Here is a 26,459-nt window from a genome sequence, read left to right as displayed (position 1 = left end):
AACTCTGTTAATCATTCTTTAGTATTAAAAAGCAATGACAACAAGGGCATCTTGGTCAGCATGGACGAGTCGGGCCAAAGGTCCCATTTCCATGCTGTGACTATAACAGCTTCCGAAGCAGTGAGCAGAAAGATACTTTTACCAGTTTCTGCCTTGTTCTGAAACACAGAATCCAATGAGAGCCTGGCTTACCTCCTCACATCACCTTTTCCTTACTGTTCATTCCATATACTATAACAAAATATGTTTGCCGTCTTTATGATCAATTCATCTTTTTCCAAATTTTGGTTATATGAAATCCTGGCACTCTTGAAAGCAACATATATACCATAGAGTCATAGGGTTATACAGCACAGAAACAGACCCTTCAACCCAACTTGTCCATGCTGACCAAGTTGTCTACCTGAGCTAGTTCCATTTGCCTGCATTTGGCCCACGTCCCTGTAAACATTTCCTATCCATGCAAGTGTCCAAATGTCTTTTAAACATTGCAAGTGTACCCACTTCTACCACTTCCTCTGGCAGCTCGTTCTATATACATACAACCCTCTTTATGAAAAAGTTAGCTCTCAGGTCCCCTTTAAGTCTTTCCCCTCTCAGCTTAAACCTATGCCCTCTAATTTTTTACTCCCTTACCCTAGGAAGAGGACTGTGATTATTCACCTTATCTATATCCCACATGATTTTATACACCTCTATAAGGTCACCCCTCAGCCTCGTACGCTCCAGGGAAAAAAGCCCAAGCCCATTCAGTCTCTTCTTATCACTCCAGCTCTCCAGTCCCAGAAATTAGGAATATAAACTGATCAAGCACCGCATAAGATTGAGGTATATGGGTGTTGAAAGGGTGTAATATAGATATCTTTCCTCACTACTTTGACTGCATTGGATACTGAAACTAATTCATCAACTGACTCCCACTCTGTTCTCAATGTCCTTTACTGGGCAGGCATGGTAGTATAGCGGTTAGCGTAACACTTATACAGCGCCAGCAACCCGGGTTCAAATCAGGCTGCTGTCTGTAAGGAGTTTGTACGTTCTCCCCGTGTCTGCGTGGGTTTCCTCTGGGTGCTCCGGTTTCCTCCCACATTCCAAAGATGTACAAGTTAGGAAGTTGTGAGCATGCTATGTTGGCGCCAGAAGCGTGGCGACACTTGCGGGCTGCCCCCAGAACACTCTACGCAAAAGGTGCATTTCACTGTGTGTTTTGATGTACATGTGACTAATAAAGAAAATCTTATCTTTTGCAACAATGCTCAAAATAAGCCTGAGAGTGAATAATCTGCATCATCTGATTAGGTACATAAACAGCTTTCCAGAATCAACATACGAGTTAATTAAATTTAGATAATCAGCATTTTTATTTCATTTTTGAAGCATTCATCTGCTAACTTTAGATCATTATTCTGAATTTACGCCTCCTCTAGACCAACCTCTCCTTCCAAATTATCAGCTTCTTTCACCTTGCACGATTACTCCTCCGTGTGTTTTAATCGTTTTCCCTTCATTCCTTTGTTCTTCCTTCTCCCCCCAGCTTTTGTGCATTTCAACATTTGTTTTCTCTCTACTTTTCTCCAATGCCAACTCTCTCTCTCTCTACAGATTTTGTCTGACTTGCTATTATTGTTTTTATTTGTACTTCTAGATTACTCAATGCACTGACATGAACAAACCACATGCATAAAATGTTCATTCTTATCTAATGTCTAGTGAAGTCAAATTATACGTGGGTCATACAAGAAAATGTTACAATAGACAATCACCATTCTGAACACTTGCAGTTCAAGTATGTCCAAAATGTGAACGTATTCAGATTTCTAAACAAGAATGACCATACACTTCCATTTGAATATATGGCATTTGTGCTTGAACTTCATTGAGTCCAGGATACACCCAAATGATGGTGGTGAGTATACTTGAACATGAAGAGAAAGTATTTCACACTTAATCATACAGAAGACCAAACTTCTACAGTGATAAGGATGATTACCATAAATTCATATGTATGGGGTGTTCATAAATTGGGCATTCATAACCCAGGCAGAGTCTGTAATGCAGGAGTTAGTTCCCTCCTTATTGAGGGAATGGGATGATGGAAATGCCTTGAATATCAGATGCAAGTCATTCACCACTTCCAACCAAAGTATTTATGTTGTTGGTCTGGTTGAGTTTCTCGCCAACTGTGACCTCCAAGAATGTTGATGGTGGGTTCTCAGCAAATAATGCCATAGAATGTTAACAATAAGTGGTTTGACTTGCCAATTGGGCATGGTAATTGCCTGGTTTTTTCATGGCTCAAACATTACTTGTCACTTATCAGCCCATACCTGCAATACAAGCAGACCCAGATATGGGCTGCTTCATTTGTTAAGGATCTGTGAAAGCAATTTAACATTTGCAATCAACAAAATGAGACCTTATGAAGGTCATTGATGAAGCAACCAAGGATGGTTGGCCCAAGACACTGTCGTGGAATGATAACTAGGGTAGGGATAATTGACTCCAAGTACAACCGCCATCTTACTTTGTGCAAGGTATGACTCTTAATGCCCAGTAACTTCAGTTTTACCAGGGCCCCTTGATGCCACCCTCAGTCAACCGCTGTCTTAATGTCAAAAGCAGTCACTCTTACTTCATGGCTAGAACACTTTGGTCCACATTTAGACCAAGGCTAGGATAGAACTGGAGCTTAATGTTGCTGACTAAACATGAGTATCAGTAGTAACTGTTCCTACAGTTACCTTGACTACATCTCTTCCCACCCTGTCACTTGTAAGAACATATCCCCTTCTCTCAGTTCCTCTGCCTCTGCCACATCCGTTCCCATGATGAGGCTTTCTATTCCAGGACATCAGAGATGTCCTCCTTTTTCAGTGACCCGGGCTTCCCCTCACTATCAATGCTGCCCTTACCCATATCTCCTCCACTTCCCGCAGGTCTGCCCTCATCCCATCCCCCTGCTGACATAACAGAGACAGGGTTCCCCTTGTCCTCACCTACCACCCCACGAGCCTCTGTATCCAACACATCATTCTCCGCAACTTCTGCCACCTCCAACGGGATCCTACCACCAGGCATATCTTCCTCTCACCCCTCCTCTCTGCTTTCCGAAGGGACTGCTCTCTCCACGACTTCCTTGTCCATTCATCCCTCCCCACCAATAACCTCCCTGGCACTTATGCTTGCAACTGCACCAAGTGCTACACCTGTCCCTACATCTCCTCCCTCACCACCATTCAGGTGTGGCAGCGCTTCACCCGCGAGTTCGAGGGTGTCATTTACTGCATCCGGTGCAGCCTCCTGGACATCAGTGAGACCCAACACAGACTGGGTGACCGCTTCATCGAGCACCTTTGCTCCGTCCGCCGCAACAGCCAGGACCTCCCGGTGGCCACCCACTTCAATTCCACATCCCACTCCCATACTGCCATGTCTATCCATGGCCTCCTCTACTGCCACATTGAGGCCAGGTGCAGGTTGGAGGAACAACACCTCATATTCCACCTTGGGAGTCTCCAACTTGATGGGCTCAACATAGATTTCTCTAACTTCTGGTAACCCCACCCTTTCTTTTTCCTCCCCCCCCCCCTTTGTCTTCCCTTATTCCTGTGGCTCCCTTCCCGCCTTGATGACCAGCTCATCTCCTCTCCTCCCCTCCCCTCTGCCATCCTTTATTCCATGGTCTACTGCCCTCTCCTACCAGATTCCTTCTTCAGCCCTTGGCCTCTTCTACCTCAGCTTATTACATCTTCTCTCCTCCCCCATCCACTACCTTCCTCCTCTCACCTGGACTTGCTTATCCCCTGCTTGTGCGCACTCCACCTTTCCCCCCCCCCACCTTCTTATTCTGGTTTCTGCCCTCTTCCTTTCCAGTCCTGATGAAGTGTCTCGACCCGAAACATCCACTGTTTATTTCCCCCCATCGGTGCTGCCTGATCTGCATTTGTGTATTGCTCCAGATTCCAGCATCTGCAGAATTTCTTGTGTCTCCTTGTGGATGACAGCTTCCATCACTTTGCTAATGAACGAGAGGAGACCAACTGGGCAATAATTAGTTGGATTAGCCCTGTCCTTTTTTTTGTGAACAGGGCACACCTGGGCACTATTTGATATAGTTGGGTAAATGCCAGTGTTGTAACTACATTGGAATAATTTAATGCTCTAGAACTAGCTGAGCTACCGGAATGTCGTCTGGTCTCACAGCCTGCACTGTATCTGGAGCTCTCAGCCTTTTGCTGACATCATATGGAGTGCATCCAATTGGCTGGAGACAGGCTTCTGTAAAGGTCGGGATTTTAGAGGAAGCCAAGGTCATCTGTTTGGCTGAACATGGCCGTGAATGCTTCAGTCTTTTCTTTAACGCTCACTTGCTCTGCCCCAGAGTCATTGAGGCTGCAGATGTTGTAAAACTACACAGTTTTGATCTGGTCTGTTGGTTGTGGAATCACTTAGCTTCATCCACAGTGCGCTGTCTTTGCTGCTTAGTACACGGATAGTCCCGAATTGCAGCTTCATCAGGCTGACACCTCATTAATTTTAGATACGAATGGTGTTGCACCCATTATGCCCTTCTGCACTGCTCACTGAACCAGGGTTGGTCCCTTTACTTGATAGTAATGGTCAATTGAGCAATATGTCAAGCTACATGGCTACAGATTATAATAGTGTATAATTCTGCTGCTGTTGATAGTCCACAGCAAGTCATGGATGCCCAGGTTTGAGCTGCCTGATTGTTCCGAGTCTATCCCATTCAGCAAGTTTGTATCACCACACAGCACAGTGGGAATGTCCTCAGTGTGAAAATAGGACCCTGAACCCACAAAGAACTATGTGGTGATCACTTCTACAAATGGTATCATGATGCATCTGCCATACATCTTGGCAAGGACAAGATCAGGTAGACTGGTGTTGTTTCTCCAGAAAGTGGCAATGGCTTTAAAACGTGCAATTCAGAGCTTAATGTAACTCAATGGGAGTAAATCATAATAACATTCCTTAAAAGCAATTTTGCAATTTTTTGATGATTTAATTTTGTGTTAGTACTGCATTTAACACCTGTTTAGCACACCAGAAATAAGGTGACTATAATTTTGCAAAAGAACTATACAAAGAGAAATTGAGCTTTACGAACCAAGTGAAAATAGTTCTAACTTACCTGGTACACAACAATACTTAAGTGACTGACAGAGTCAATAATTCAAGCATTTCCATAATTCTAATACTGCTCAGTCCCAAGGAATTTGGACTGCAGATCTTCTACTGTATTTTCTATTCTTTCCTCACAATGTTCCTTAACCAAACCGACAACCTTCTTTGTTCCCAGATCCTTATTATGTATCTCATTTTTATCACTGCTATTCTCTAGTGTAACCATAAATCTCTCAAAGCTCTCACTCATAGAAATTGGCACAGAGTTCCTGTTCTAACTTCAACTGCGAGGGCAAGAATAAAGAAACATGTTAGGGGAAAAAGACTCTCCTATCTAAAGCACAACAGGTTTATTAATCTTTTCCAGGTCGTCCAATGCAAGGTATTAAAGCAATCAAGGGTTTGTAAAAATACATTACAAGAGATCTATGTCCTATTTTCCTACATTTTATCCCCAAGAAAGAATTGTTTCATAGGTGAGAAGGGAAATGCAAGGGCATGAAATTGACCAAAAAGGGGCAAGGATATAGAAACCTCCACGAATGGAACCAATTTTATTTTTCTGCATCAATTTTCAAAATAGACATCACCTCCTAAAATTCATATTGAATTTTCCCTTCACTCCTTGCCCACTTAGATCAATAGACAGGACAGAAAGTAACACATCCAACAGCTTAGATACCTTCCAAAGGAAATTTGATAAATACATGAGGGAGAAAAAGTATATACTACGGTCTGCTGATTTGATGAGCTGAAGATTTGTAGGAGGTCCAAGTATGCAGTGTAACTGCATACATGTACCATTTGGGCTGCCCCTGTGCTATGTAACCATGTAATGTTTGGCAACCACGTCTCTCATTTATTCTCCTTACATGGACTCCCAGTGCCTCAGTAACTCCTCAAACACCTGTTTTATAAAGCATCGAAGGACCAATTTCTTTCTTGTTCAGTCTTATTAATGCCCAAGCATCTCATTTATAAAAATAAAGAGCCTAATAAAAACTGTTTCATCATTGTCTATGGCTTTTATCAATGGCATTATAACACCACACCTGTGGCCAAATAACATCTGGAGCAAAATGCTGAAGAATTCTAATCACTTCTTTGCTCTAAACTGTCCTTTCATAATTAGTTAGCTCTAACTAATGTAGAATACAAGACTCTCCTCATAATCTAAGATTGAGTGTCGAACCCAATTGCTGATTTGCCAGAAGCAGCAAACCCAAGCACCAGATAAACTACTGGCACGGCCGAAGTGCCCTGGTTGATGCCTTCATTTATTACCACTAGTATATCTTACAAATCACCCGTAAGCCCGAAATAAAATGAAGATGAACAGCTCTCAGAAGGAGGTGCAACTTACAATAACTGTTGACCTCACTGCACTAAGATTTGCTGCCAAGGGACAAATGGAAAGAATTCTTAAATTAAGAATCTCCATGATAGTGCAGAGATTTACTAGCGGCCTAAAAAGCCATTACAGCATTGCTATTGATCTCACTGTGAGCTAATGAATGATTAAAAGAGCACAGGTACAGAAACTTGCAAATCACCTGTTTTTATTTGAAGGTTGTAAAAATCTTAATCAACTTTGGAACTATGCACAATTCAGAAATGTAAAAATCAGAAAATTAAAAATAAACTATTCCATCCATTATAAAATTCAAATCTTTTCTTCTGCATGCATTGCAGAGAAGGATACAACTGCACTCTTTTGGCCACCTGAGTTTGAGGTTGAATGAAAATGTTAGGACCATAAAGTCTGTAACAAAGAAATATTTCCAAAGGACAGTGCCAATTGCTTAATACAAAAGCAAACACTGAAATCCTCAGACTTAAACAGAAACTGCTGGAAATACACAGCAGCATCTGTAGACAGACACATGGTGGGCTTGAAGTTGTTACGCAATAATTGTGCATCCAGCATGCTGTGCTTTCAATATTTTGTTTTGTTCATCTGTGCAAATAAGAAATGTGAACACAGAAACCAGCAGGCATTCGCAGTGGATCAAGCAACTTCTTTATGCTACTTGCACAATCGAGGTTTGCAAAGAGCACAGGTCACTCACACCAAAACACTCTAACCATCACCACCCCTCCTTTCACTACTAATATATTGGCATCACCTACACATCATTTGTCCTCTTCCCCACCCACCCCACCAGATGCAGGCTTTGTTCATCATTTGTCCTCCACCCCTCGTTCAACCCCTCCCTCTGGCCATGATATGGTGGTCCATATTTTGATGCTGCCGACACACAACCATGGCCTTTGTCTTCTCTTCTGCCAACCTCCTTTCTGTCCTCCACCAACACCCGTTACCCCATGATCCACAGCCTCCTAGACTTTGTCCACTGAGTTTGCAATTATAGAATGGTAGAAGAAGAAAGGTCTTCTGTGCACTTGTATATATATGCATGGCCTATTCTGTCACATTTTCTAGGGCCTTGTGCACGACAAGACTAGCTATGTGGGGCCTTGCACAATAAGATCCACATAAGGTGGTCCTGTGTGATGCGTCATTCCTATGATGGGAAAACTTTGAGGTCAGAGAAGTTATGTTTCAGATCAATGACATCTCTACCATGCTGCAGATCTTATTTTGTGCATTGTCCTCAGTTCGTCTGACCTGAAGCATTTACTCCAAACATTTCTAATTCCACAGATGTTGCTGGAACAGCTGAGTATTTCCATCAGAGCCTGTCTTTATCCATGATTATTTAAATCATCTTGTATTCAATGCCTTGCTTGAAGTCAGCTATCAAAAGGTCCTCTGATACATGGCCTCAGTGTCTTTGAAGGGTGTCTGAGTTCTGGCTGGGTATTTGAGTGACAGCCAATAGCAACAACAGAACGTATAAATGCTGACTTGCCTGCATTCTGAAGTCAGTGTGTGAACAGTTTCCCTCCCTTCCTGTGTCAGGTCAGTAAAGAAGTTGTATATTCCTGTACTGATGACCCGTTGGAGAACAGGATTGACATTACTGTTTATAGAAGAAAAATCTGCATCATCAATTAAAACTCCATGAAGTGCCATACTTCAGAAGTGACAATGACTTTAAGCTACAATTTAAACCACAGTAAGGGAAAAGCTGGTAATCTTACAGCAGAGAAAGAGACAAATGAGAAATTGCCTACACTTCTCCCAGCTGATGGTGTCTTGATTAACAGGCACCCAATATGTTTTTTTCTTGCTCTATATAATAGAGTTTGATGTCTGTTGCATCATTATCTGGGAAGCCCCTGACAAATATCCTTTCATTTCCAAAGTGTGGTTAGGTTGTTGGAAAGTGTTTCAGCAGACAGTAATGATAAGTTTTTGAATATCACAGAATTAAGAAACTCACCGTTTTCTAAGTTAGCAGTCCCAGGTAGGAAGTCCTCCTCCTCAACCAGGTAGGAAGCACTTCATCTGTCTTGGCACCCCCTGTACAATAAAAGACGAATTATGGTGAATGCAGAATCATCGGTCCACTCATTCACACTTTGTGCCCTTGATCTTCTCACCAGCCGTATTCACAGGAGCTATTAGAATACAAGAGATTTTACTTTAATTGTATTAATATTTGTGGTGAACTGGAATAAAAGTAGGAGATATTATTAAAGGCCAAGGACAAACTTGATAAGGAACACCAGCAAATGGTCAATCATATTTACAGCTGCACACAAGTTGAAAAATTGAACACTGTAAACTGGAGCAAAAGATTGTAAACAAGAAGTTTCCTGCTTAAGCTCATATTCTCAACAGCAAATGGTGTCCCAACCAATATCAACAAGTGTAGATATTTTGGTTATCTCATTGCATTTCCAGGACATTGCTGGGTGCACGTCAAAGGATGCAATGCATAGGCATGTCCTAAAATCATGCAAGGTACTAAAGAAATTAAATGTCCCAAATTTCCTTCATTATTTTTCTTTAACAAACTCCATTTTGAAAAGTACATTCTACTGCATTACTTCACAAACAGGGAAAATAGAATTACCTGCGACATAAGAATTATCTGTGATATATATAAATGACTTGGATGAAAATATGGATGGGTGGTTTAGTCGGCAAATACAATGGGAGGCTGATATACTGCTTCACCCATATAGTCCTAGAGTTGAATGATGACTGCTGCCTAGAGATTTTTTTTAAAAATGGGATATTTTATGGATTCCTTATTGATAAAATTAGTTTATTTCTGCCTTGCGGGCAGCTCCTGCTTCAGGATCATTTGGGAATGACAGATTTCTAAAGTGAATGCAACGTGGACATCCAGATAAGCACAAATGGCTAGCTGGAAAATATCAGTAGTATGTCCTGCAAATAGGCCACTTGGCACTCTTCTTTTCTGGTTGTACACTGATGGAGTTGTACTTGCTGGAATTCCACTGTAGTTTCCAGAGGGACTCTGTCAGCTGAATAAGGTCACTTATGAGAGTGGAGAAGAAAGGTTCCAAGGGAAAAAAGCATTTTAGTAAACTTAATTGATTAAGTAGATTAAAATGCTTTAAAGTGTTTTTGAAATGTTTAATTGTTTTAATAACGAGAAATAGATGATGATGATTTCTTTATTAGTCACACGTACATCGAAACACAGAGTGAAATGCATCTTTTGCGTAGAGTGTTCTGGGGGCAGCCCGCAAGTGTCGCCACGCTTCCGGCGCCAACACAGCATGCCCACAACTTCCTTACCCATACGTCTTTGGAATGTGGGAGGAAACCGGAGCACCTGGAGGAAACCCACGCAGACACAGGGAGAACATGCAAACTCCTTACAGACAGCAGCTGGAATTGAACCCGGGTCGCTGGTGCTGTAATAGTGTTATGCTAACCACTACAATGTATTAATTGATTTTGTTCTTGAATGTCTCTGAAGGTCTGAGCTGGTTGTCTTGCATCTGTATTTAGTTTTGTGGATAAGGTCTGTTCTGGCCCGCCTTCAGGGTGACATTATACCACACAAGATCCGACTGCCACAATGGGTCTCACCATTTGGGACGGGGCAGCTTTGGGTAGCTGACAGATCCTGAAAGGGTTGTTTCATGCTTATCTTGTAGGTCGAATGGCATTGGCAGCAAATTCTGGCCCAGCACAGTAAAGGAAGTGTTTCAGCTTGCAGCGACTTCACTACATGGAGCACAATTGTTCAAGGAGGCAACTCAATACCATCCTCTCAAGGACAAAAAACGTTGGACGTACCAGCAAATGCCTACATCCAATGAATGAAATATAGATGTAAAGAAATACATATAATCCTGTTCGAAATAGATAAAAGGTGATACATGTTTGGTCAACTAAGCAAAGTTCTTTTGTCTAAGAGACCAGGAGAGGGTTTTCAATGCATGTTGCACAAGTTCAATGTAATGTACAATACAAGGCTCATTCTCTAACTGTATTATTTGTAAAAGAGGTAGAAAAGATTAAAGTGTCACATTCTGCAAGGAAACAACCAGGAAATTCAAAGTAGCTTAAACACTGCAAACAGCCAAAATTTAGAGAAAAAGTAAAAGTTCATTGCAGTAAAATGTAAAAAGCCCACCAATCATTTCAAATATACTGTTTAAGCAGGAACTGTATAAAGCTCTCTAATTAAGACCCCTGAGCCATTTCCAATGTATTTAGACTATTTAAAAAGGGATAGAAAGTACAAAATGAATAAGACACAAGCTAAAATACAAAAATAAGTTACAAGAAATAGGTAACGTATTTTCTTTCCTCCAATAGATCAGATACCATAAGCATATGGTCAATAGTAAATTAATTGTCATTTCAGCACTTGTCCCTGTTATTTGGAGATCAATGTGCAAAATTTATTTGTTCACCTTTTATGCATTGGGCATGTTTATTTTCAGGCAGAAAGGGAAAATCAAAATTTATTTTCTGATCAATGAAAATATGACACACAAACCAAAGTTTGCATTTGATAACTTAAATTTCTCCTATTCCAAGCTTGCAGATTGTGACAAGATTACAAGATGATGGGTGAATATTACCTTGCAACAAAGCACTTTTGTATAAAATTACTTAATTGTGTAGTATCAATAATATAAACCACACAGCGTAAAGATTTTTTTTCAATGAAATAAAATTGCTTCAAAGAATTCAATGAACAATCTCTTTTTTTTTTAAATACCCTTGGGGTTAGTGAGGCACAGACCTGGCAGAGTTCCTAACTCTATGCTGAAGCTGAGTTCACATCAATGGAAAACCATGCTGAAACTGCATGCTTGCTTCTATTACCGCACGTAATGCTGTGTTTTCACTGATACTAATGCAATACTTACTCTAATTAATGCAAACCTGTATTTTCTACATGCAGTTCAACTCTACACTGGCAAATTAGCATGTAATTACTAAAACATCAATTAAGCCAATTATTAGCTGCCTAAAGTAACCAGACGGATACAAACACAGGACGTCAAGTGCATCACAATCACAACCGAAGTAGACTGAAACACCACCGCCAGGCATTCAGTATCTTACTTTAAGTATAGAAAATGAATGTCAGGTGGTGATGCTCTGTTATACAAAAAGTGGAAAAAAGGAGAGGAATTTAAAAGGGACATCCTCTTATTACAGGAAGGAAGTTAATTGATACATAACAAAAATGTTTTTTGTGAAATGCATTTCTTATTGACGATGGACCTCAACTTACTCTTACCAACAATTAAGTAAATTGCAGTTTGAATATTGCCCTCACTTTGTATTTTATTCTGCAATATTCAAGTACTGCTTTTCCTGACTTGGTTAGTGATGTCCAGCTGTATCCAGGAGATATCAAAATGGTGTCATCATGAGGAATGTGGAAGTCTGTGATTTCCACATGTTCCAGAAACGGCAGCATTCTGTCATGCATCGGCATGTCCCATTCACAGAGTTGGGAATTGTACCTTCATCAAGTTCTTAGCCATGCTGACTTTAGGTTTTAGTCACAGTACAAGAGGCCAAAGCTTCCCCCAAGGTCATGAAGGGAGAAGGTCTCCTGATCCTATCAGCATCTTCTCACCCACTGAATGGGGTAGCGAAGAAGAGGTCCCTTTGTAAATCTGCACTGAAGGAAAGGTATGGAGTCATAGAGTAATACAGCATGGGAACAGGCCCTTTAGCCAAACTCATCCATACTGACCACAGTGCCCACCAAGCCAGTCCCATTTGCCTGCATTTGGCCCATATCCCTCTTAAACCTCACCTATCCATGTACTTATCCAAATATCTTTTGAATGTTGTTATTGTACCTGCCTCAACCGCTTCCTCAGTAGTTCATTCCATATTCACACCACCCTCTGCATGGAGTTACTCCTCACATCCTTTTTAAATCTTTCACCTCTCACCTTAAACATATGCCCCCTCCTAGTTTTTAAGCTCCCCTTCGCTGGGTAAAAGACAATGTGCTTTCACCTTATCTTATGCTGCTAATGATTTTATACAGTTCTATAAGGTCACCCCTCAAAGTTACCTGCAGGATTGGCACACACTTCTTTACAGCTACTCGTGGCTTTTGGGCATGAGGAATATCCACATTATATCTTGTGCTGAAAGTTTGACAGATTTTGCTGATCTAAACTGGCATCTTTTTTCACTCCCAATACTTTTAACCTTCCTCTTGTTGTGTTGCTGCAACAGACCCTGCAGATTCATTTGTTCCTCCTAATTTTTTAACTCGCGATGAGCAAGTTGTCTACTGCAGAAAATCTTTGGTGTTGGAAGCCTACTAACTACACTACACTGAGGGTCTAGTTCAAAATGGTTCAGGTCCCACCACTAACTCCACTGAGTCCCTCATGAAAATCACCCATATTGTCTTGTATTCCTCTGACGATATAGAGCTCTACCTTGCATGGTAACAAAAAGAAATGGGACATAAGGTAAGATATTTATTAGTCACATGTACACCGAAACACACAGTGAAATGCATCTTTTTGCATAGAGTGTTATGGGGCAGCCCGCAAGTGTCATCACTCTTCCGGCGCCAACGTAGCATGCCCACAACTTCCTAACACGTACGTCTTTGGAACGTGGGAGGAAACCGGAGCACCCCGAGGAAACCCACGCAGTCACGGGGAGAATGTACAAACCCCTTACAGACAGTGGCCAGAATTGAACCCAGGTCGCTGGCACTGTAAAGCGTTAGAGAATGCAAGTAGCATCCAACCCCAAAAGTTCATTCTGAAAACATTTGTAAACTTCCTTAAGTCACCACAACAAATTGGCCATCAAATAAGCAAGTGGTTTTTTTTATATACACATCATCCATGGTGTGCATTTCACAGAAGGAGACCACTTCACTCAGCACATGCATGCTGGTCAAAAATTGAGCTATTTGTGCTACTCCCATTACCCAGCTCTTGACCTACAGAATTGCAGACAGGGTTACAGTGCTGATCCAGATAGGTTTAAATGTGATATAGCTTTCTGTCTCCATCATCCTTTTCAGCAGTGAGCATCAGACTCTATTACTCTTATTTTCCAAAAATAAAACAAAGCCAGCCAAGATCCCTCTCCTCCTAACTGTAATTCTACACACTATTGACATCTTCACATACCTCTTCAACATTCCCTTTGTACAAGTCTTTCCTGTGGTGCAGTGACCAAAACCTCACACAATACCAGGGCCAGACGGGATATATCCAAGGTTATTACAGGAAGCGAGGGAAGAGATTGCTGCACCTTTGGTGATGATCTTTGCATCCTCACTGGCCACAGGAGTAGTGCCAGATGATTGGAGGGTGGCAAATGTTGTTCCTTTGTTCAAGAAAGGGAGTAGGGATAACCCTGGGAATTACAGACCAGTGAGTCTTACTGCAGTGGTGGGCAAATTACTGGAGAAGATTCTTAGAGACAGGATGTATGGGCATTTGGAGAAGCATAGGCTGATTAGGGACAGTCAGCATGGGTTTGTGAGGGGCAAGTTGTGCTTCACAAGCCTGATTGAATTCTTTGAAGATGTGACATAGCACATTGATGAAGGTAGAGCAGTGGATGTGGTGTACGTGGATTTTAATAAGGCAGTTGATGAGGTTCCTCATGGAAGGCTCATTCAGAAAGTCAGGAGACAGGTGATCCAGGGAAACTTGGCCGTGTGGATTCAGAATTGGCTCGCTCACAGAAGACAGAGGGTGGTGGTAGATGGAGCGTATTCTGGCTGGAGGTCGGTGACCAGTGGTGTTCTGCAGGGTTCTGTTCTGGAACCCCTGCTCTTTGTGATTTTTATAGATGACTTGGACAAGGATATAGAAGGGGAGATTAGTAAGTTTGCAGATAACACAAAGGTTGGTGGTGTAATGGATAGTGTAGAATGTTGCTGTAGGTTACAACAGGACATTGATAGGATGTAGAGCTGGGCTGAGAAGTGGCAGATGGAGTTCAACCCTGAAAAGTGTGCAGTGATACACTTCGGAAGATTGAATTTGAAGGCAGAATACTGGAGGAACAGAGGGATCTCGGGGTCCACGTCATAGATCCCTCAAGGTTGCTGTACAGCTTGATAGGGCTGTTAAGGCAGCATACAGTGTGTTGGCCTTCATTAGTCAGGGTTTTGAGTTCAAGAGCTGTGAGGTAATATTGCGGCTCTAAAAAACTCTGGTTTGACCACACTTGGAATATTGTTTCAGTTCTTGTCACCTCATTATAGGAAGGATGGGGAAGCTTTAGAGAGGGGGCAGAGGAGATTTACCAGGATGTTGCCTGGATTGGAGAGCATGTCTTATGAGGAGAGATTGAGTGAGCTAGGGCTTTTCTCTTTGGAGTGAAGGAGGATAAGAGGTGACTTAATAGAGGTGTACAAGCTGACAAGAGGCATAGATCAAGTGAACAGTCAGAGACATTTTCCCAGGGCAAAAGTGGCTAACATGAGGGGGTATAACTTTAAGGTGACTGGAGGAAGGTACAGGGGGGGATGTCAGAGGCAAGTTTTTTTTTAAAATTACACAGAGAATGGTGGGTGCATAGAATGCACTGCCAGCAGAGGTGGTGGAGGCAGATAGATTGGGGATATTTAAGAAACTCTAAGATGGCCACATGAATGATAGAAAAATAGAGGGCAACATGGGAGGGAAGGGTTAACTGGATCTTAAAGCAGGATAAAATGTCAGCATAACATCGTGGGTGAAAGGGCCTGTACTGTGCAATACTCCTCCCATCACCACGTATTTTATGCAGATCTAGCATGATCTTCCTTATCTTATGCTCTATGCTGGGCTGTTAAGGACAAATGACTTATAGTGTGAGCCACCTTATCTACCTGTCCTGCCACCTTCAGGAATCCAAGTCCCTCTATACTTTTAAATAGGGTATTCACATGTCTTAGTTTCCCTTCTCAAATTTGTTAACTTCGTCATCGGACTAAATTCCATTCGTGAATCTTACGCCTGCCTAACTAACCCACTAATGTCTTCTTACAGCCTGGAACTTTCTACCTCTCTACCAACTACACAACTGTTGGTATCAACTTTTAACAAGGCCTTATATTTACACACAATTCATTATTTTGCATCATAAATAGCAATAAATCCATAAGAGTCTTAAATAACTACAATGCAAAAGAGCCTCCAATTTCTAAAACATTCATTAACCATTACCCTTCACTTTCTCCCACTGAGCCAATTTTTAATTCAATTTGCTACTTTATGTTTGATCCCTCAGCCAAGAACATAAGTAAATAGGAGCAAGAGTGGACCACCATGGCTCTCAAGCCTACCCTGCCATTCCATATGATCAAGGCTTATCTACACTGGCCTCAACTACTCTTCTGTGCAGTTCCCCATAACCCAATATTCCATGATTTTCCCAAATAATTAACTATCTCCACCTTAGATAAATGTGATGATCTGGCCTCACCACTCTCAAGGGCAGAGACTTCCAAAGATTCACTACCTGTTGAGCGACAAAATTTCTACACTCCTCAGTTTTAAATGACCAGCCACTTGTTTTGCAACTATGTTCATGGTTTGTGAGTCTCCCAATAGCAAAAACATCTCAACATCTACCCTGTAAAGCCCCCTTGGGATCTTACATGTTTGAATCAAGTAATATCTCATTCTTTTCAGCTCCAAGGAATATGGACCTAAACTATCTAGCCTCTCTTAGTAGAACAACCCTCTCATCCCAGGACTTCTACCTTCTCGATTAACCTTTCTGCTGGGATATCTGATGAATTTATGCCTTGCAGATTTTAACCAGACATGGGTTGTACTCCAGATGTCCCACTTTAGGTATTCAAAGCCTATCTATACCATGACAAGCAACATCTTCAGGCAGCAACTAACTGGTTAGACGGACACAACTGGGTTAAGAGCAGGCCAGATGTCTTCCTGAAAAGCTAATAATACTACATGCTTCACAGGCTGGAATTTTTTTCTTAAATTTCAGAAAATGAAAATTAACATGCAAATTCAATTCAGCCACAGGTTGGCCGTGTTAATTTGTCCCATGAATTGGATTATTGTCAAATAGGAATCTAATAACCATTTGGAAAGCTTTGCAGGGCTTGCATCCTCTCGTCCCTTTCCATCCCATTTTGTGCATTGGACTGAAGCAGTGATAAAGCAGGAGGGAAATGTTAGAAGGAAGTTTTAGTCTAAAGTCTTGAGGAACGCTCCCAGTGCCATACATTTGGATGGATTTGAATGACTTCAACCCTCGTTAAGAGAATATAAAGTTGGAATGTTACTTGCACCAGTTCTAGGTTAAAAATTCAGCTGGTTATGCAAAAATCATATGCCAGACATATTTCCCCGTTAGCAGGCATTGATGCTGGCAGCTGAAGTTTCGATGTAGAAATAGATGTCACATTTTTTTTAAAAAAAAGAAAATGCACATCTCTTGTCAAAGTTTTGAGACTGAAACGTACCTATCACAGGAACACATGAGAGAACAAAAAAATAGAAGCCATGGATAGAAGCAGTGAAGCTGCAGACTTCTCTTTGTATTTCCTCTGACAGTCAATATCACTACTAATTTTCTACAAAAATTTTGCTTTCCCTTGCTAACGTTTTTGATACTATGTCAGTTCTGAATAATATTTTACTCCTTGTGAGTATAAATATTAACTGTTATTATTGATATCCCAATCTCTTCACATCATATGTATAATTATTGTTTTGTATATTAATTTGAGTTAATTTGAAATTCAATAAAAAGATTGAAAAAGAAAGTCCTGAATATACCCAACAACTGTATACTCATTACTTTCGGTAGTACATCTAACCAGATTCCAAAATGCCTTCCGAGTTTGATCATTTACTTGTGTACTGCTGATGACCTCTAAAGGCTGTGGTGTCTGAGAGTGGGATGTGAATTAATATGCCCCATCAGTAAATAGTTAGAAATAATACAATGGAAAGGATTCATGGTGTTTACTGTTACTTGGGGGAATTGTGTGCACATTGACACAAGAAAAGAAACGGCTTCCATCTCAGAAACCAGAAGCCCTTCTCTCTGCACCAGACCTACTGATGCAACTAATCTTCTTCCTGTCTTTAGAGCTGAATATATTTAGTCCCATTCATGTTAAGGGAACCAAATTTCAGAAAATGCAACAGGCTTCAATACTTGTACACACTTTTAGAGAATACAACCAAAGAAGTTATCTCATATTATTTTTAAAATTATATTATTAGGAAAAGATGAATGACCTCCCATATGACTAACAGAAAATAATGTGATCCAAACCACAAAAGTATCTGAATCACAATGAAAAATCTAACAAAGAAGGATCAGAAAGCTTATATAACAGCAAGGGAACTGGATCAATTGCACAAAAGTCAATTCTTCTAGGACAATGAGATTTTAGCTGAAATAGCTCTGTGTTTATTCATTCAACAAATAAGTATATTACTGTCAAACCTACTTAGGCACAATTCTGAAGCACAGTAACAGGAGACATCTGGCTTGTATACCATTCTTTCCACGACACTTCCCAAATTCCCAAATCCAATCACATCAACTGGAACACTATTTCACTAACACGCAAGCAAATTGTATAAATACAAATTCAACCTTTTGCTTTACAGACTTTTCAATATGTACATGATTCTCTTTTTCCTAACCCAGTACCTACTTTACATTCTAAATGCTGTAGAAGCTATGATTTACTCTCTCCTCACATGTCCGGTCTTTCTTTGTTCCTACCAGTATCTTCATCACAATTAAGAACTTGATTCTGTTGCAATTCATAATTGCTTTCCAGTTTTTTTGTGTGGGTATGTGCAGCCTTATTCCATGTGGCGTGTTTCACTGCAAGTGATTCAGACTGATTGGGAACTGTTTGCAATTAATGCTAATAGAGTCAATACATCTGATAGGTTCATGAGATAAATTGTGTCTACTGATAGCTGATGCTGCTGGGTTCAGTCTCTTGCAGCAACCAATTGGAAGTGAGAATGAACCCAATGTCTGCCTCACTTACACCTTTTTTCACTGGTGTAAATTTACCAGACCTTGATCAATTCTGGGCAGCTGATATCCTCCACTTAAATAGCTGAAATAATTGGAAGGCAATCCACTTTAAACATTCACTGGATCAGCATCCACAATTTTCCAGGCTTTAACACTGCAGCATGAACGTTGTCCCTTTAAGATTCTTAAGATAGTCTGAATATAAAAATTGAGATTCTGGTTAAACTTGCTTTTTACCAATGAATTGTCCTAATGTCAAGAACTATAAACATTTTTTTATTCAATATGAAATCATCTCAAAGATTATTTGGAAACATTAATTAAATACACTATAAAATATACATCTGATATGGATCTCTTCCACTTATAAGAAATACTGGAAATTGGGAAACTCCAGCTAACCCACAGCACAAGATGAAGTAAGTAATTAGCATCTCCAAAAGTTGATAATTAATCAGAACTGCAAAGAAGAGTGTAAATGTAAATAATCTTCCTTATAGAACTGAACAAAAAAGGTAGTGTTGTGGTTACGTTACAGAACTATTCTGAAGACAGGAATTAGTATTACGTTTCTAACCTCAATTTCTACCAAGGCAGTTTGAGAATTGTATTACATGGTATCTATAACACTGTTAAACCATTTGACCCAATATGCTGCTTTTTAGCCTTCTTCCATCTTTTATCACTTATCCATTATGTGTTTCCCATCTTCCTTTTTTAAATGCATCAATGTTATTTGCATCAAAGAAATCTTACAGTGGCAATTTGCACATTCTAAATACTCTGTGGGCAAAGAAGGTTTCCCAGAACTTCCCTGTGGGTTCATTTGTAAATATTTTATATTCACGGCCCCAAAATCTGATCTAGCCTTTCAAGCGGAGACATCTTCGCTGGCTGGAAGAAGTGAAAGTGCCCATGCTACCCAAACCTTCTATAATTAGAATGTAGTTCAAAATGAAACCTGGAAATGAAAAGTTAGCATCAGGAAAAGAGATCACGATACCCTTATGGCAGTGAAACCTACTATTCCGACCGGTCTATATTTGGCTGCACATGGCCTCTGATATAGCCGAGTTCTGTATCAAAAGATACGAAAGCAACAATTCACAAATACTTTCTCAGGGAAGTAGGGATGGACGACACACATTGTCCTTACCAGCAACCTCCATGTCCTCAGAATAAATCAGTGGGAAGAAAATGGAGGTAACCATCTATGTCATTTAAACCCTCAGCTTTGTAGATATAGTGAAGTGTCGGCAAACCATGTCCTACAAGACAGGTTTTTCTATCATATACTTTTATATCTTTATCATTCGCCCGCTTCTCAGCTCTTTAAAAAAAATCCAACAACAGCCTGTCCGAATAAAAGTTTATTCCCATCGTCCTGTTATTTTGTTTCATCCTGCAAGCTTGTTTCTTTATGTTCCAGTTCAGAAAAGGTGTCTACATCAAAACTGTCAACCCCTTCTTTTGCCTTTCAATTCTAACTTCAGGTGCTCGTGTAGTTCCAATAGTTTCTGCTTTTTTATTTTGGATTTCCAGCTGTAGTAATTTATTCCCAGTCCAACCATCAAGCACAGCAAAAGCATGGGTGCTTGTATAATCGAGCTGTTAACTTAGTAAACCACTGACCCATACATTCCAAATAGCAAACTAATGTTGTTCTAAATGGGACACTGTCAAAGAACCATATTCTTTAGTAACTGCATAAGTTACTTTCTATATTGATAATGTGGAGATCCCTGTTATGGAGAATTTCATTTCTTTAATACCAATCCATTTATTAATAACAAACTGTCAAAATCCATTTTTATTACCTGTCAATATTAAATTAATCGACCAAAAATTACCCTCTTGGAACTTTTCCCACAATGGTTTCCAATTCTCCATGAAAACCTCAGATCACGTCCAACAGAGGTGTAATGTGTTGAAAGATCTACTGTTTTTACATACTTTGTATTTTTAAAAGCAAATTGCTGAAGAATTTTGTTTTCACCTGATGTGAAAAATATTTCCCATTGTCAGTGCACTTTGCAATACAGTGGCAGGATAAGGGCAGTGATCTTCTGTAACCTGAGACACAAGGAGGTTCAAGAGAAAAAGGAAACTCTGATAAGAGTACTAAACTGTCAGGAATGCTGTCTTTCATATTAGACATTAAACCAGGTCTTTGAACCTCCTTTGAGGTGGATCCATGGCACTGTTCTAAGAAGGCAGTATGATTTCTCCCAAGTTGGCCTGCCGGATACGTATCTCTCATTTCATACCTCCAAAAAAAAAATGATCATTTACCTCTGCTCTCTGCAGGACCTTGCTGTGCACACATTGGCTGCTGTGTCTTCATACTTCACAAAAGTGATTACATTTAAAAAGAACTTCATTGACTGGGAAACACTTTGGGGTTAGAAATACAAGTGCTAATAAACACTTCTTCATCAGAAAGGGGAAAAAAGGAAGCAAGCATGCAGGAACACAGTTTAAGGTAACATCCTCAAACATTCTGAGAACAACACATTTTGATTATGTACAGATATTTTGTGAGGATCCAGAAATCACAACTTCCTACTGTAGAAGTAGGAGTTCTACCAACTGAGGCACATTACTTCAGTTTAGAGTTTATTACTTTGAGTCACACATATCGATCTTAATGTTGATAAGGATGTCAGGCTGGATTGGAGTGGTCTGGGCTTGTTACCCTCCCAGATGAAAATGACCTGTCTGACAAGCACTATAGTCAGAAAGGAAATTATTGATAAGCAATAGGGCTAAATGGCTAATGCTTGTTTGAATAGTCATTGCATAAATCAGTCAAAATGTTCACCATGAGAACTATCATTCCCCTCATGGATGTTTGAACAGACAACTGGCCCCAAATGACCTCCCTTCTTCTCTCAGCTGTAAGCCCGAGGCCAGCCTTACATGTGAAGGGAAAGCGAAGAGTGTGTAAATGGAAAAGTTGTCAGCACAGGGCCATTAACACAACATGGCAGCAGAATCTACCTAGACCTGTCAATTTGAAACAATGTCAGCAACAATTTGAAATCTGTAAATACATGTTTCTTTGAAATTGTCAAGTTTTATCCTATTTAAAAATGTATTCTCTGGGAGAATCAGAATACCATTCCAGGGATTCATCTCCACATCACCCAGCATTGTTGATGAAAGCAACTAGCAATGAATGAATGTACAAGTGCTTCTAAGAATAGTTAATACTTTCCACTCAAAATTCAAAGTGATTCTATTATGTTGTAAATCTAGACAATTGCAATTAACTAATCATTGGTCAGGATTTATCAAACCTTATGAATAAATAGCAGTTGTGGCAAAAATGTAACACGTTTTCAGAGTTCAGCATGTGCACTTCTTTATGGAAGCTGCTCTGTCTGTCTGAAATGCTAGATTAATGAAAGCTGGCCTCTGCAGCATCAAAGCAGCTTGTTCCAGTCAAATGCTGTCATGAGCAATATGCAACTTACCCATTTTATATTGTGCATGTGTAAAACTCAACTCTGGGCAACGCAGCAGCCTACGTGAGTGAGCCGTTCATTTTGCTTCACTTGGTTTGCCCAGTCTTAACAATTGCCACCCCTGACAAACATACATGGTTCGTGCAGCACAAGCGCCAGGATCACCTTTTATCCCAGGCACTCACAGTTGACACGGAGACAGACACTTCTCCCCAGACTCGAGTGAATGCTCAGCTTTTTTCGCTCACTGTGCAACCTCGTTATAAATCAATCCTGTTAAAAAAAAACTCAGCGATACATCACGTATCACAAAATAACAACTGTACAAGTGAAACCTTGAACAGAATATCAGTCTGCAGGGGCTTTGGGAAGATTTGCAATTCAACAACTCTGCAAATTAAGTGCTTGGAGGAACTAGCCTGCCACCGTGGGGCTTAAATGGAAACAAAATACTTTATGCAGGAGCTGCGAGGGTGACTTAATATAAGGTCACCAAACAATTAAATAAAAAAAACAGCTAAACAGAAAGCTGCTGTGATCGAGCATCTGGATGAGTCAGTTCACTAACAGTAAAGCACGGCTTCAGTGAAGTGAGGTTCTGCCATGTGCAGTCGACATTGATAGGAAAAGACTGCAATGGGGTTTGACAGCACCCCACGCCAGCGACCATTTAGGAGCACAGTCCACTCAATCTAAACTCATCATGATCTGTGCCTGTGTTGGAACTGTGGGGAACGTTCCTCCCCCAACCTAGTTAATACGAGCAGTGGAAAAAATAAATAAATATTTTAAAGCGATTTAAAAATCGTAAGCAGAGGACAACTTAAATCAACCACGGCTTGTGGAGGGAATGTAAACTCGGCTTTCCTTCGCCCTGAAGTACAGTTGAACTTATCAGTAATAGCTGGGTTTGCAAACCATACCTGTGTCCATAGCAACTACATTTGTACGATCAACAACTTAAAATAGTCAGACTCAAACTAGTGGAATTCCACAGCATAACACCTACCTCACTGCAACCTTCAGTTTTAGCTCTCAATCTGCAACCGCTGAGATTCTGGAGATTTGAGAAGCTTCAGACTGTGTGGCTGCACTTCTTCAAGGCTTTGCCAGGCTGAAGAGTGTGTTCAAACCAGAAATATTGTTATTTGTTTAAAAAAGGGAATAGGCTTGTCTTCCCTAAACCAAAAGCAGCTCCTGCCACACAGGGCTCTTGCTGTCAGTGCTGCTTTCCTTTGGCTGGTTGGAATCTCGTGGAAAAAGAAATCGAGCTGCTCTCAACGTGAACACGGGAGCAAGCTCCTGCCTCTGATGTAGTGTTACTGCACAGGGATTCTGCAGGCATCGGGAGGACAGTGTGACAGACAGCTGGGCTGCGCCCTCCTGCCGAGGGACAGGATGTGATGTGAATGCAGACAAATGAGAGGCAGCCCTGAACAGCAGTATCACATCCCTCATTCAAATTGATACCAGCTTCAGCTCTCTCCGATTCATTCTCAGTCCAATCAGTGGACACTGTCAAACGAGCGAGCCTTGGGAAATCGTTCACTTGCACTGTGGTGGTTTCTTAAAGTAGGTTCCAGCATCCACCTGTTCCACCTCCACCTTTCCTCCTGGGTAACATAGCTCTGAAACATTCCATTCTCTGAGGAGCGCTGCCTGATTGAGGTGTGCAAAAAGATGAGGGGCATGGATAGAGGGGAAAGGGGGACCTTTTTTTTCTTAAATGCAGAGCTCAGTAACCCAGGGAAGTGCACAGATTTAAAGTAATTGGTGGAAGAATGAGAGAGGAGTTGGGGAGAAATGTTTTTGCCAGAGAGGATGAGTGGTCTGGAACTCACTGCCTCAAAGGCGCTGAAGGCAAAAACCTTCATTGCATTTGAAAAGTATCTCGATAAGCACTTGAAGTGCAGGAACCCCAAGGGCGAGAGTCCAACAGCTGGAAAGTGGGATTCGACTGGGTGGCTTTTCGCCAGCCTGCACAAGCAGTGGGAAGGAACTGTGCTGGAAATTCCGATGATTCCATAAAATACAAATTAAATATCTTGTTCAATGGTAACGAGTAAGCAATTTTAAAATAAGCACATCCTGGTTTTAGTTAGGCTATACTTTGTTTAGGGAAATGATGATCAGTTTTAGACCATTTTAAGACGGGTGGGTTATCATGAGACAAAAATAACTTTCATGTCCAACCCCAAAGCAGTTATAATCTGTTATAATATGTTCATCTGAAATAAATTTTAGCATGCTCCCAGTTCACAGTAGCACAAGCAGCTCAACTAATAAAAAAGAATGAACAAGTGCATCTAAGGTTTAAGTAGTCTCAAAAAAGTGTTGAAGTGGGGATAATCTATTTGATTAATCTGAATGCATAGATCCACAGATACAAGCACACTGCTCCGTTTGTGATATGTGCCAATCCAAGTGCAGAACACATTCGGTGTCATATTGTGCACACACTATAAATGCAAGGTGATGTTTCAGATACACCAGGCATAGGTCCACAGTTGGCACAATACATGTATAAGATACTTTCCAAATTGCACATGGTTCACATTGCTATATGCAGCCAGGTGCTATCCTATGTGCATCCTAACAGGAACCACATGCCAGTTCACACACAGCACATCAACACCACATGTACAACATGCTGCACTTTACATGCATCACATGGACTTCCATACACCTTGCATTATTCTGTATTCATAACAACTACATTATATGGCTAAACAACCATCTTACTCACGTCAAGTGTGCAAGAACACATATTGCAAACTTGCTCCACTGACAAAAAAAAAGCTACTTCATGGGCACATCGCAGGTGAAAATGAAGTGGTCTGCTGCAGCAGTGGAGTCTTTGTTGGTCTTTGGTATCCCAGCAGATTATGAAAAGGGGCTCATCTGCTCTTCTCTTGACTTAACTATTCAAATGCAGTTCAGCCTCCCATCTTCTGCCCTCCATAACCTTGAGGACATCCAAACCTCAGCTGCCCCTGTCCTAAGCTGCACAAACTCTGGTTCACGTGTGTTGGCTGACGCATACTACACTCCAAGTTAAGCAAGTACCCCAATTTCGAGTTTCACCATCAAATTACCCCTCTCTTTCTCTCAAATATTCCCTAGCCCTAGAACTTCATGAGATAAATCCATCATTGGTAACCATGCCTCCCATAACCTAGGCTTTGCTTTGGAATTCACTCCCTAAACTTTTTCATTTCTCTACTCTTCCCTTTAAAATATTCCTTAAAATGTACAAATTTGATCAAGCATTTGATCAGTTGCCATAATATTTCCTTGTGGCTCAATGTCAAATTTTGATTGATTATGCACCTGCGAAGTGCCTTGAAATGATTTGTTACGTTAAGGGCTATAAACATGTATAAAGATTATTACTGGCAGTGATCATAGAGCAATTATGATGTTTTGAGTGTGGAGGAACTTGGGGCCAGCAGGCCAAGGAGTATAATGTTTGACAAGGCATCTTGTTATGACAATCCTCTTTAACAAACAGCTTTGGTATCAAATATTGATAAGAGCATAAAATGGGAGTTTCAGCTTTGACTTGACATTGGCACAGGGATCGCAGTGCATGGTTAAGCCAATGTAAGGAATCCAGACCACGTGTCAGTGATTGCAGCATCCACCCAATGCTTCCCATACTGTTCAGTGTCTGGATACATCAGTAAAACACTCAACACCATGACAGGTTAGTTTCAGTTTACAACTGCACTGCTGAAAGCTAGCTGTCACCTCCTGTAAAGGACCCCTTCTGGCTAAAGCACAAACTTCCCTGGGAAACAGTGAATAAAGGTGCAACAATGGAGAAAACAGTTGGATACCTGTTTTTCAGTTGGACAAAGCACTAGAGATTTTGGAAAAGATACTAAGTATCATGATCTGTATTTACAGGGAGCAGAGAGCCCTTTAGACATCTGCTCAGAGGCAGTGAGAAAGGGTAGCCACAGAGGCCAAAGCCAATGGTGTACCTCTGAGAACTTGGACACAGTCGTTTAAGAACCAATGACTTCACACGTGAATAAGGCATTTTTAAATGTCATAATCTAAAAGTACACAGCTACTCTCAGATGCTGCTCAATTCACGTTCCTTTTAGTCACCTACCAACAATCTATATCAACCAGGCTTAAGATTTATATGCTTCATCTTATCCTCAAAGACTTACCAAAAGTCCAAGTGTCACACCCACCTCTCACAGTTTGCACACACAGATGGGTATTCAACTGACAGCTGCATCACACAAACAGTTTGCATGACACCCACTATTCTGCAGTTTCCTCTATTGCAGATTAAGCTCATTAACAACCGGAGGAACCAGACCTCATCAGCAGAGGAGAGGTATACCTGTATGCCGATAAATGTTGCTGGATGTTAGTGGAGAGCCACTTTGGTGATGTCATAGAACATAGAGCATGGAACATAGAACAGTACAGCCCATGATGCGCCA

At 40.9% G+C, this 26,459-nt stretch overlaps 1 long non-coding RNA gene across 1 annotated transcript in view; it reads right to left on the bottom strand.

The window, feature by feature from the left end:
- The window catches only part of LOC127569710 (uncharacterized), a 339,255-nt gene extending 315,970 nt beyond the window's left edge, over window positions 1-23,285 (bottom strand). Inside the window, exons 1-2 of the long non-coding RNA XR_007956233.1 lie at window positions 23,006-23,285; window positions 8,496-8,575 (exon numbers count right to left, since the gene is read on the bottom strand). This is a non-coding gene — a long non-coding RNA (uncharacterized LOC127569710). The remainder of the gene's footprint in view (window positions 1-8,495; window positions 8,576-23,005) is intronic.
- Between the last annotated feature and the right edge of the window lie 3,174 nt (window positions 23,286-26,459).

Source organism: Pristis pectinata, chromosome 4 (genome assembly GCF_009764475.1).
Source record: "Pristis pectinata isolate sPriPec2 chromosome 4, sPriPec2.1.pri, whole genome shotgun sequence".
Classification (NCBI taxonomy): Eukaryota; Metazoa; Chordata; class Chondrichthyes; order Rhinopristiformes; family Pristidae; genus Pristis; species Pristis pectinata.
The sequence above is the reverse complement of the archived record's forward strand: the minus strand, read 5'-3'. Positions and strand labels throughout refer to the sequence as shown.